Here is a 12506-nt window from a genome sequence, read left to right on the forward strand (position 1 = left end):
TTCAGTAAACCTTTGTTTTAATTTAGTAAGCAGTACACGTGAACAAGAAAGAAAGGCAAAGACACGTCCTCATCACCAACAAGCATTTGGGGCTGCACAGAGTAGCAGGTGCCGTGCTTTCACGTGCCTGGCAGCACAGTGGGCTTCTACACAGCATCACCAAACTCGGGAGTCAGGCTTCGTGCTGTCACCGTACTGCTGCTGCAGTGTCACGGGGGAGAGGAGTTCTTCAGCTCCAGTGTGATGTCAGAGAACTCTTCAGTCTGCTCTTGACCACTGCACTGTGGTGTCACTGGACTGCGTTTTGAAAATGCATACTTTGTAACACTGCATACAGTGCCATGCTGAGTGCTGTACTGAGTCTCATCATGCTCAGAACAAGCTGTTAGAGGAAACCTTACTGACCGCATTTGTGACTAAGAAAGAAAATTCTGATATACATATTTTAAATTTGGTAAGAACACTCACTGTTTGAGTAGTGTTATCTCTCTGGCTGCAGTATCTTCAATACTGGTTTTGTCATTTGCATTTCCACCAGTGTGCGAGCTCCCTTTCCTCTGTTCCTCTCCAGCAGCTTCCTTTCACCTCTCGTTATAAAAGCCATTCTCACAAGTGTGGTTTTAGTTTGTATTTCCTTAATGATCAGTGGTGCAGGGCTTTTTTTCGTGTGCCTGCCAGCCATTTGTATGTCTTCTTTTGAGCAGTGTCTGTTCTAGTCCTTTGTCCATTTCTAATTTGGGTTAGTTGCTATTGAGCTGTTCGAGTTCCCTATATCATTTGGATGTTAGGCCCTTATCAAATGTGTGGTTTGTAAATATTTTGCCCCATTCTACAGGTTGTATCTTCGTGCTCACATTGTTTTCGCTGCTGGTGGTGGTGTGCTGAAGCTGTTCAGTTTGGTATGATTCTATTTGTCTGATTTTGCTTTTGTACCCCTGCTTTTCAGATCATATCCAAAGATGTCATCGCCCAGATCAGTGCCATAGAGTGTTGCCCTATGTTTCCTTCTAGTGGTTTTACAGTCTTATACTTAAGTCCTCCAATCCACTGCAAGTTGAATTTTATATATGGTCAATCTAACTTTAGGCTCCTCCGTGTGCCTCTTGTGCTTCCTAATGCCACTTATGGAAGAGACCTCTGTTTCTCCACGTGCGTGCTCTTACTGCACAGCCACACAAGTGGAACGTGATAACACTGATCTCACAGAAGCAGGGAGTAGACAGTGTGTAACCGGCGACGTGGTGGGGTGTTGGTAGGAAAAGATGAGGACTTGTTGGTAAAGGGTACAGAATTCCCAGCAGACACGATGTACTGCACCGCAGGGTGACTGCAGCGGGCAGCAACGTATTGATGTTCAAAATGAGTGAATTTCAAAATCTCAGCATAACAAATTATAGGTAAGTGAGGTAATAGATGTGTTGCAGGCTTGTTTACTCATACCACATTGAACATATCTATTGAAACATGACTGCTTTACATCTTACATGTATACAATTATGATTTCTCAGACCAAATAATAGTGTTATACTATGCTACTGTATGCTAAAACATAGTTTAAATTCTAGCATAAAATAATTTAGAAAATAATTTTAAAAGCATAATTGGATGTGTGTTTTATCCTAAATACATACTTAGGTTTAGGGGAATTGTATGGAAATTCTAATTTGCACTGGGATTCAGTGCTTTCCTAACTCATAGGGTTTCTGTGTTTTTCCAAGACCCTCACAAACTTCTCAAAAATATTTTCAAGATAAATGTCACTTCAGTTGACATATGTCACTAATAATAGTATCTAGCCACTTAGGACCATGCAAAACAAATGGAATTTTCAACACAAATATTAAAGATTGGTTTCCATGCAGTTGGACACTGGGCATTTAATTTTAATTGTTCTCATTGAAATAATTGGAGTAGTAAATAAGAAGCAACTCCGAAGCATTTGACCTGAGATTTTGCTTTGGCGATTTCTGTAGGTAGAGGACCCCTATAGCTACTTCTCAGTGGAGTGAGAGAGAGACGCCGGGTCTACACCCTGAATATTTTAAATAGTGTCCCGAGCATATGAAGTTGCTCCACGTCAATACAGCTGCAGGTGCTGCAGAGGGGTGTGGCCTGCCATTCTAGCCACAACAGTGCTGGATAAAACCCAGAAGAATAGTTTGGGGCATAAACTTAACCCAAATACATTTAGCTACTTGAATAAAATAAAACCTGTGAGCCGTGATTCACATCTGGACTACATTAAAATATACCTAAATATAGTACACAGTATCTCACATGCAAACCTGTCTCTGTGCGCAGCGTTGAGGAGAAGTCAGACTCCTGTAAATTTGGATCCTATTTTAATGGTCTTTTTAGTGTTTACATTATGGTAACGATGTCACAGAAACTAGGTGATACCCGGTTAGTCCTGAAGGTGCTAACTGTCGTGTGTGCTGGCTGCCTTGCCTTAAGCTGGGCCTCTTCACCAGGAGCCTTTCTTCTCTGCCCTGGTGCTGGTATTATAGCTCACACTGCTGTATGCGTCTGTTCTGGCTCAGAGGAGCTGTTCTAAAGCCATCATTCCGTTTCTGTGAACAAAGTAGTGAAATTTGAGTATATTAAGAATATGTACAAGTAGATAGAGTTCTTATTAAAAAATGTTAAATACGTAACTGAAAAAGCAATCTAAACTTTATCTCTATAATACCTGAGTTTTAAAAAATTTTCCTTGGACTCTTCAGCAAATCCGTGTTGAGTTTTGTAGGAATGAGAGAAGCTTTGGCAGAGACCTGAGCCATGGGAGAGCCTCGCTGTCCCAGAGAAATGTACTTTGTAGTGCCAGTCCTGCCAGATGCTTTTTGGTACCAGGATCAAACACAGCCTTGTGCTTGGCAGGAGGACCACTCTGCCAGCTGAGCTATGTCCCCAGACCCAACGGTCTCTCTTAAAGATAAATCCATCCCACCAGTTCACTTCCATGCTATCCAGGGTGAGATCAGTGCTGGCACAGTGTGATTCCCATCAGAGCAGGGACGCTGTGCAGCTGGTGGCCCTGGAATTGCTGAAAATTTTGAGCATCAAGTTGGTGAGGAAGTAAGGGGGGTGACTGACTGCCCAGGGAGGCAGGGAGAAGAAAAGAACTGCAGGAAGTGTGTTCGGAATGTGAAACCAGGCCTCGCCCCTTTGGGAGGGGTGCCAGGACTTACTCTGTGCCTAACGGAAGAAAATCCTTTTTCTTTCTTGTTTCTTTCTTCTTCCTCCTTCCTCCACTGTGTAATGCCCCTTTCTAGTCAGAACACAAGCTGATCATATGCAAAACAATGTGAATACTTTCTGACTTGAATGCTTGCTGGAGAAGGCCTAGAAAATGAATCACATTTTGATTTACTTAATTTGATTTGGTACGTGTTTGCAGTGAATAATCAACATATAACAGAACTTTCACAATAAAAACCTTCTGTGCCACTGTGTGTGTGCACGCACTTGTGCACGTGTGAGCTTGCCTGCCTCCCTGTCTGCCACAACTCATGTTATGAGCTTAGAGATCAGGAGAACTGCATCAGGTTCCTAGGTCCACCTGCATTAGAATCATTTGAAGTGATGTAGTTTAAAATGCAGGTTTCTGGGTCTCTGGATTAAGTCTGCGAAGCAGAACCAACTTCCCATGTGACCCTGGGGCAAGCTAAGCACTGAGAACTGCTTTGAAGCAAAAATAGGCTCAGTAATCTGCCATTGGAATACAAAATTTTACTCTGTATCATGACTTATTTGGTTTCTATAACAGTTTATTAAAAACCATAAGAAAGGAAATTATATTAGAATTGTATATTAAAAGTTGAGAAGAGATGCTAATTTTGCCTGGTCTGAATTCCAGTTAACATAAATTCTTACCTCTCTAAAATTCATGTTGCGTGGGTCAATTTGGGAGGAGCAAACCATTAAAGTATTCATTGAAAATAACATAAAAATGGCAATGATAACAGCAATAATAATGATAGTGTCATTTATTGAATACTCAGTGCCTCGCGCTCATTGTTACAGGAGGCAGTGCTCACAGTGGTGTTACTGTCTCCTATTCACAGACAAAAAACTGAGGCGTAGAGAGTGCAGGGAGCTGTCCAAGTGCGCTTTTGAGCCAGGCAGAATGAGCGCTGGGACACGAACCCAAACCCATGTCTTTCCGCAGGTCACACCCGTGCCCTGCTGTCTCCAACTAAGGGCAGTGATATCTGACCAGGCTGTCTAGAAGAAGTCTCATGGGGTGAGGAGGAGTTTCCTGGGCTCCCATAACAAGAGGGCATGGAGATTTGGGCCAGGCCTTGAGCCACGTAGAAGGAGCAGGAACCTTCCCAACTGCAAGCTCTCAAAGCTGAGAAGGAGCCCAGCAGCGTTCTGTGCAGAGCAGGCAGAAGTTATGCACATGGGTTTAGAGCAGAAACCAAGGACAGAGCGCAGAAACAATTTGCCTAAAATCACTTACTGTTAAAGAGACAGCTGGCTCACCATAGCTTCCAGAGGGACCCGGTGCTGCCTCAGTCGGGGTAAGGGCCGGGCCTCCTGGGCCCGTCTCCCAGACCCAGCCTGTCGTGCTTTCCTGGAGAATCTGTGCAGCAAGAGAGGCTGGCAGGGGAAACAGGCCAAGTGAATCTACACTTAAAATTTTTAAATCCAGTCTAATATATTTCTAACTGCTATGTGGATGAAGTCAAATAATAATACAGGGCGAGGCTCCATACCTGGCCCGCCCACTGCTTTCCACCCAGGGTGTGAGAAGTGCTCCCTGTCCTCAGCCGAGGGGTCCTCGCTGCAGGATGGGCGCAGGTTCCTCAGGAGGGAGACAGGTGCCCTTCAAAGCCCCTTCAGGCAGTGCTGCTGCGTACGGAGTCACTAAGTCATGGTCTTGTGTTCCAGTGGTCCAGGCCACAGAGAGAGTACGTTTCATGAGGCCTTGGAAAACATCTTTGGGGAAAGTCAGCTGGCATTTTCATAATCTTCACACCAGAATGTGAGAAGTAAGAAGAAGTCTATTTAAAATTGAAGAATGCTTTCTGTGGAGGCTGCCAGTATGACAGAACAGGAAAAGTCCTAATCCAGAGATGTGCCCTGTGACATGTTTTAAATAACAGAAAGTGGGTACCACGTGTGAAGGTCCCAATATAATAAATGAAGAAACTCGAAGTATGAGCATGAAGAAGCAAAGGCTTTAGAGATGAAATGGAAAGCTAGAGAGATGAGATTAGGAGCTGCATATCAGGCATCTTCAGGATAACGGATCTGAAGAAAAGACAGGAGAAAGAGGCTGTGTGAAAAGCAGCTTGTAAGTGGCCTGAGATGCCACGAACCTAGTAAGGCGAGCTGTCCTGAACATGTAAGTGAATCTGAGAAGAAAAGTATCCGATTTAATGCCATCAAGAAGATGAGATGCTTTCTTTGAATGGGTCATAAAACTATTGCAGAAGCGAAATGGAGTCAGTAGAGTTTCAAATGCCTGAGCACTGGCCCACATCTTTTTGAAATAATACATGTCACAACCCTAATGTGTACAGTGGAACAACACAGAAGGACTGTGGGGAACAGCCAACACCATGAGAAATCTTGAGGGAAGGAAACCGCTTCATCTTAGAGCTCAAAATCAGTCAAGATGTAGCAGCAGAGTTAGTGCTTCTGGTTCTGTGCTTTGTACTCACACATTTCCTAAGCACTTAACACGTAGGGTGTCTGCTGCGTGGTTCTGCTCCTGCTGGCTGTGAGCTCAGGACAGAAACAGACTTCCATGGGCCTCTGGGTCTCGGGACCTGTGGCGTAGCAGCTCACTCAGCACACTGTGAGCACCAGCACCTGCAGGAGGGCAGCGGCAGCTCGGCAGCTCAGAGGGACAAGGCGGGTGGCTCTCCAAGTCTGCCTCCAGCCTCACCTCCTTGTGAGCAGCCCCTGGATGACGCCTCCCACCACTTCCTTCCTGGGCTGTCAGTCTCCGCAGTGACCTTCACCATCCTCCCTCACTGTGTAACTCACCAACACATTATGCCTCTTGCTGATTTCCTGTTTCCCCTGCTAGAATGTTAACTTGGGCAGGATAAAGATCTTAATTTTGTATATTAATGCATTTTAGGTTCTTAGGATAGTAAGTGCCTCTGATTTGTATTAGATAAATGAAATATCTTCTTGCAGGTACATCTAAAAGGCATCTAAAAGGCTGGAAATTATTGAAGTTAAGTAAATACAGACTTTGACTCAAAAGTTAGACTTAAAATGAGTAGAAGAAGCTGAAATACACATAATAAAAATAGAATTGATTCTAATTTTTAGAGGGGAAGGGAAAGAATATAGGAGAAACACTTTGAAGATGAGCAGAGAGCTTCGGGTTACTCTTTTTAAACACCAAAGAAAGAGAAATAGAGGGTAATGCAATGAAAGATGCAGGCCGATTGTAAAGGGACAGGTGTAGAACTGTTAAGTAGAGCAGCAGGAAGTCCTGAGGAATGTTAGTGCAGATAAAGTCTCACACATACGTGGCTGCAATGTCAGGGGGCCCTTCCTCCGGGCCTCAGCGCACTGCAGACTGCCCATTTTGGTTCACATCTGAGTTCTGTTCCTCTCACTGAAATTGACTTTCAAGCACAGTGTTGCAGGCACCAGCTGAAGAGTATTTCCTAATACTGCAAACACCACTCCTGGAACTGCATTCAGTTGTGTAGGGACTCATGCGTCTCTGCACTGACATTTCTTCCCCCGCGAGTAAAGTGACTCCAATTGCATGGAGCTGAAACAAAATTACTGCTGTAAACTTAAAGCTTAGGAAATCTGTCCTCTGACTGTTTGATGATCTGCTACTTGCAATGAAGAACTAAATTTTAAGACAATTCAAAACCAGAAACACTGGAAAAATCTTATTTCATTTTATTCCATTAGCTCAACACAATTTCATGTATTCTTCACTGCGTAGGAAGAAAAGTGCAGAGTGAATAAAAGTCTTTGTTCCTCGGTAGCTACAGTGGAGTAGGGGCAGGAAGAGAATAAATGTAAATAAGCACATTTGTCAATAGACCTTTGGAATAGAATTGCAGAAGAATAATAGGACGCCCCTGAGAGAATAGAAGCAACCTCCTACTTGAGGTTGGATTACAAGAAAAGCCTTTGGGCTGAGACTTAAGGAATGAGAAATCAGCCCACAGCCAAAGGTCCTAAAGCAAGCGGCAGGGGCCTGTTTGAGGATGCCACGGGCGGTTTCATTCTGCTGACCCTGGGAAGTGCAGCGCGCAGTGTTCTGAACGAGCGTCACCGCCCTCTGAGATCATGCTGCACACTCGTGCTTTGTGGTCATTGCAGAGGAAGACGTGGAAGGGTTTGGAAGGGCAGTGGCGTGGCCAGAGCACAGCTTTAATGTCTGGGGGCAGGTGATGGCTCAGTGAGGTGGCTCAGTGAGTGGGCACAGTGGCTAATGAAGTGAGTGCGCCGCTGGGGGCGGTCGGGGGGGCGTGGCCCGAGATAGAGCCTGTGTGGTGCTCTTTGGCCATTGGCGCGACAAGGTCAGCAGGCGGCAGGACAGGAGCCAGGAGGTTTTGAGAAGATGCCAGGGAGGTGGGAAGCAAACTCCAAGGATGTGAGGAGCGGGTGTTTTCAGGTTGGAGTGGCTTCCTCTGCAGACTGCTGACAGCCAGTCAGATGGGACCCGGAGGTCCTGGCGGACGCAGCTGCAGTCACTTTAGACCCTCTTAAGAGCAGCTTTAATTTCTTACAGCTTGGTTGGCTTATTCTTTTCTGAGTCATTTGGTACCCCCATAACTCAAGCTTTTTTGTGATAACTGGAATAATGTACTTCTAGACTGAGCTTCTGGATCCTTTTTTTTTTCAGTTGAATACTATGCCTTTCCAAAATTATTGTCAGAATGTAGTGGTCCTACAACTTGGAAAATTAATGTTCCATGGTCTTAAAAGTATGACATTATCATAATCAAAGCAAGAACAACCTGGCTTTTATTTTGCGTTGATTCTAATACCGTCAGTGCTTTTGAGCTCCATACACAAAATTCCAAATGCATCCATTCCATTAGTGTCTCATTTTTAATTACATTGGATTACTTTATCTTATTATTTTATTGCTATATTTATCAACTCAAATAATAATTGATGATTGGAAGTATTAGACTTAACCAATGTCAGCTAATGAGTTGGTGTTCTACTAGTTCTGCTGCTTGAGCACGGTGGTATTCCATAAATATTTAATATTGTTTGATAATGAATCACTGAATGGCCAATAAGTTCTACTAAATTAGTGACTGTCTTCGTTCAACACTTCCAGATGATCGCTTTTTAATGAGACTGTACTCATTAGTACTTCACATACAGTTTTGTAAAAAAAAATTGTTCAATATGCAGAAAGATAGGAAATTTTTAAATTCATAGTGTAACCTTCTCAACTATTTTCTCACTGATAAATATGTGGTCTTTTTAAACCTTATACTCCAGCACGGGTGAAATGAAGTCTAGTACTTAATAATTTATAACTTTTTAAAGATGAATATATTGTTTTCTAAAAAATGCTTGAGAGAAGTCAATGTATAAAACACAACTATGAATTCAATAACACATGTTATATAAAACCTTTAACATTAAACCATAGGATATGCTTAGTGTAGGAACCATAAAAATGTGTATAGCAATTCTCCTGTTAAACACTACTGCTGATATGACTCGACCCGTTTCACTAGTGAACTTCTCATTTTCGCTTGGTATCCACAGGTGGTGGTCTAGGACGTGCCTCCCGCCGCAGTGTGGCCGTCACAGGCTCAGTCCCTAGTACAAAGCTGCATCGTAGTGCATATGACCCATAAGCGTCTTCTCAAGCATTTAGATTGTCTGGAGGTTACTTGTAATTCTTGCTGGCCTGGGAATTCTTTATAAGTGGTTGTTGGGAACAATGACAAGAAAAGTAATCTACAGATGTTCGATACAGATAAAACATTTTTCCTGTTTCTGATCATTTAATCTGTGATCAGTTGAATCCACAGATGTAGAATCACAGATACAGACAATTGTGTACACATATGTGCATTTACTTATGTACACAGAAAATTGCAGGAACTTTAACAGTTGAGATCATTATAGAAATATGTATATGTTGATAAGATTTTTACAGGTTGTTTAGGTTCCAATGTTGCTTTGTATTTTTCTTACTGGATTCTACTATGGAAAAAGTGACCTTTCTCATCCATGAACATTTATATTAAAATGAATGATATAATATGTGAACATTTTAAAGAGGAAGTTAAATTATAGGGAGGCATTTCTTACCAATCATATCAAAAATTCAATGTCAGAGAACATTGAAGAGACATGTAAGAGACTTGATGCGTCAGCCAGCCCCACACAGTAACAGGAATGGGGCGGTTACTATAGTGAGACTGAGAATGAGACCACAAGCAGAGGTGGGAGCCAGTCTGAGCATAGTGAATTCCAGCTTTGCACGGCTTGGGACACACCGATGCCATACCAGTGCTCTTTCCTTCAGAGGTCCTAGGTCTAGCATCTTCTAATCTAAGTAGCTGTAAAACACATACGACTAACACTTCATCAGCTAATCTTAACGCATAATCTGAAGTTAAGAATGAAAATGAACATTTTTAATAAACAAAGTTAGAAATAGTACAATTAATCCTTTATACACTTTTTAAATTGCAGTTGCCTTGAATTATGATAAAATATTTAACAATTGCATTTTTTAAAAAATAGTCTCTTTAGGCTGGGTTGTAGCTCAGTGATACAGCTTTCATGTACTATAGTTGATGCCCTGAGTTCAGTCCCCAATATGAGGGGAAGAAAAAAAGAAACTTTATGTTAAAAAGCGTTTTTCCAATATCTATATTTAGGTAAAATATAAGTTTTGTTGGGATATAGATATATTTTTATCTCATCCAGACAGCCTATAAAATACTGCCCTCATGATGTGAAATACAATGCTATTTGAAATGAAATTGATAGCTAATAACAATCTATCACAAAACATGAATTTTTCCAGATTGTTAGGTTAATGCTAGATAACTTTAAAGAATAAATCATACATAACAGAAAAATAACTCTAGTTTTCTGTCCTAATTCTGAGAAATGGTGGCTAGATGATAAATAAATATTTTTGGAGAAAAACTTTTATGTATGAGTGAATAGTTCCTGCAATGTGTTTATTTTGGTAAACCCACCCATATATATGATATATATATGATATATATATATATATATATATCATATATATATAAAGCCTCAGCCCTTTTTATTTTTTGAGACAGGGTCATGGTAAGTCACCAAGTTGCTCAAGCTAGATAAGCGCATCTTTTTTCCCTTGTACTCTGCACTGTTTTAGATTTTAGCTTATTAGTACATGACGTTGGCGTTCTGCATGGGAATTATTGGTACATGTACATAACATCTTCTTTGCTCTTCTCATCCCCTCCCCTCTCCTCCACCATGCCTTCCTTGATTCCCTTCCTCTTTTTTCTTTTGTGCATGTTCTCAGTACAGTGCTTACATCCCTTGTGTAGACCTGGTACAGGTGCATAACGTACCCCAATTCTTTTCGTTGACCTCTATCCCTTCTCTCCCTCCCCTTACATCTCTTGATCTCTTCCCCTTTGGGAACAATCTATCCCTCTGCTTCCTATTACTTATCTTTTATTTTGCTCTTTATTTTCCTCTGAGTTTCTCATATATGACAAATAAGATATTTAAGCTCATGTGTCTGATACTTTGAAGGACAGACCTGAGTCATTTGCAGGAAAATGTATCATCTTGAGACCATAATGCTAAGTGAAATAAAGCCTACCTTTTAAATGATTCACCCCTCAAAAGTTTGAGACTCCCTAACATCAAAAACAAAATTTATATTGGAAGATCTGAGTCACTGGATGATAAACCACAGTCTGCCATTCAACCTACAGTGAAATCACTTTCCCAGGGAATCATGTTCTCTGATGAGAATTTTAATGCGCGCGCGCGTGTGCACACACACACACACACACACACACACACCTTAACAAAGCAAAGCTCCATCTCATTACCCCAGAGAACAGTTACACTGTGTTGTAGTCAGGGGTTGTGAGGAGAACACTCAGAATCATGACATGGAATTTATAATTTTTTTGATGGTCAGCCACCCAGAGTTAACACAAGAAAATGCAGGAAATCTATCCACAACACCAAAGACATAGAATATTCAGCCAAGGGCCTGGATCCCACAGCAGTGTCCCACATGAGGCCAGATGAAAACCCAGAGCCCATGACAATGCCTTCCATGAGTCCAACTGGAGGTCCAGAGCCCACAAGAAGGATTCACACCAGTCTCTTATGGATCCGTGCTGGGAAGGCCCAGAGGTCAGCGGTGGAAGCCAGAAAGTCCATGCCAGCGGGGTGAAGGAACTGTGCTGTGGGTTGAGGGTTCTATGCTGGAGCTGAGAAGTCACACAACAAAGACCAGGGCTGCCCTAAAAAGTACCACAGCCATCCTCAGCGACACAGAGGCCCCGAGCTCCTCTGACGACAAGCACAGTTGAGTACCTGCCAGGAAGCAGCGTGACAAGTTCATTCTGGAGACCAAGTGGCACACGTCTTCCTCTCTGGAGCCAGGAAGCAATGCTCGATGTAAGAACCAGAGCTTCTTCTGAATCAACAGCTCAAACAGAAACACATAGGAGGACCCACAGTACCTCAAAGCCTCAACCCATTAACGCCTCAACGCCTCTCCTCTTCCTTCTCCATGTCTTCATTTATGCCGGCAACCTTCCTTGGGTGAAACATCTTCGTTCAGCAGCATGGTGATTCAATTTTGCTGGCGTTAAGTTGACCACCAGTTTTTAATCTGTAACACACTGTTCCCCCAATATCGTCATGTTTCACTAATAAACAGGGTTATAAAGGGCCCTGCGCACTGCCTTGGTGACTTAGTGCCATTGTGACTGAGCAGAACTGAGAAATTGGCTGAAAGACACTGAGTAACCCATCAAAGTAGCACACTCTCCTAGTAAGAGTGGCCCAGGTCCTTGGCAACCAGGTGGGCATAGAGCTTTACTTCCTGTTGGCACCTCTTTCACCGAGAAAATCTGTAACTCATTTCTCCCTCATTTGTAAATTCCTCTTTATCCTTTAAGCACCAAGGTCAAAGAAACCTCTGCAGAAAGGTCTTCTATATTTTAGGACTTCCCCAAACTGCAAGTTAAATTAAACCTGCACTCTGATTACACTTTGCCGTCTTCCTTTGAGATACCTAGGGTAATCATGGCTAATTTCTTGTATGATTATTTCTTAATGTTTGTCTGCTCATTGTATCAGTCGCTTGGTGAAGAAAAAGCACTCTTCCTATTGGTTCATCACTTTATCCTCAGGCCAAAGAAAATACCTGAAAAATTATGAATTTATTAATAGTTATGAACATAATGATTTGTAAATGCTGAACAGATAGGAAATCAATGGAGGGATGGACGACGAACTTACACTGGTAATTCACAGCAGGTAGAATGGCTTTTGGGTTTGCTAAT

The 12506-nt window shown here is 42.3% G+C and overlaps 1 protein-coding gene and 1 long non-coding RNA gene across 49 annotated transcripts in view; one reads left to right on the forward strand and one right to left on the reverse strand.

Moving 5' to 3' along the window:
* Rims2 (regulating synaptic membrane exocytosis 2) overlaps positions 1-12506 on the forward strand; it is a 518293-nt gene that overhangs the window by 478950 nt on the left and 26837 nt on the right. The window lies entirely within an intron of this gene.
* Positions 2326-5417, reverse strand: LOC134477949 (uncharacterized). Its single transcript, XR_010050284.1, has 4 exons — positions 4719-5417; positions 4463-4602; positions 3189-3342; positions 2326-2570 (listed from the first exon to the last, which is right to left on the reverse strand). It is a non-coding gene; the product is annotated as an uncharacterized LOC134477949 (long non-coding RNA).

Source organism: Cavia porcellus, unplaced genomic scaffold, assembly GCF_034190915.1.
Source record: "Cavia porcellus strain 051 isolate PalLab524CR breed Dunkin Hartley unplaced genomic scaffold, mCavPor4.1 scaffold_10, whole genome shotgun sequence".
In the NCBI taxonomy this organism is placed as follows: Eukaryota; Metazoa; Chordata; class Mammalia; order Rodentia; family Caviidae; genus Cavia; species Cavia porcellus.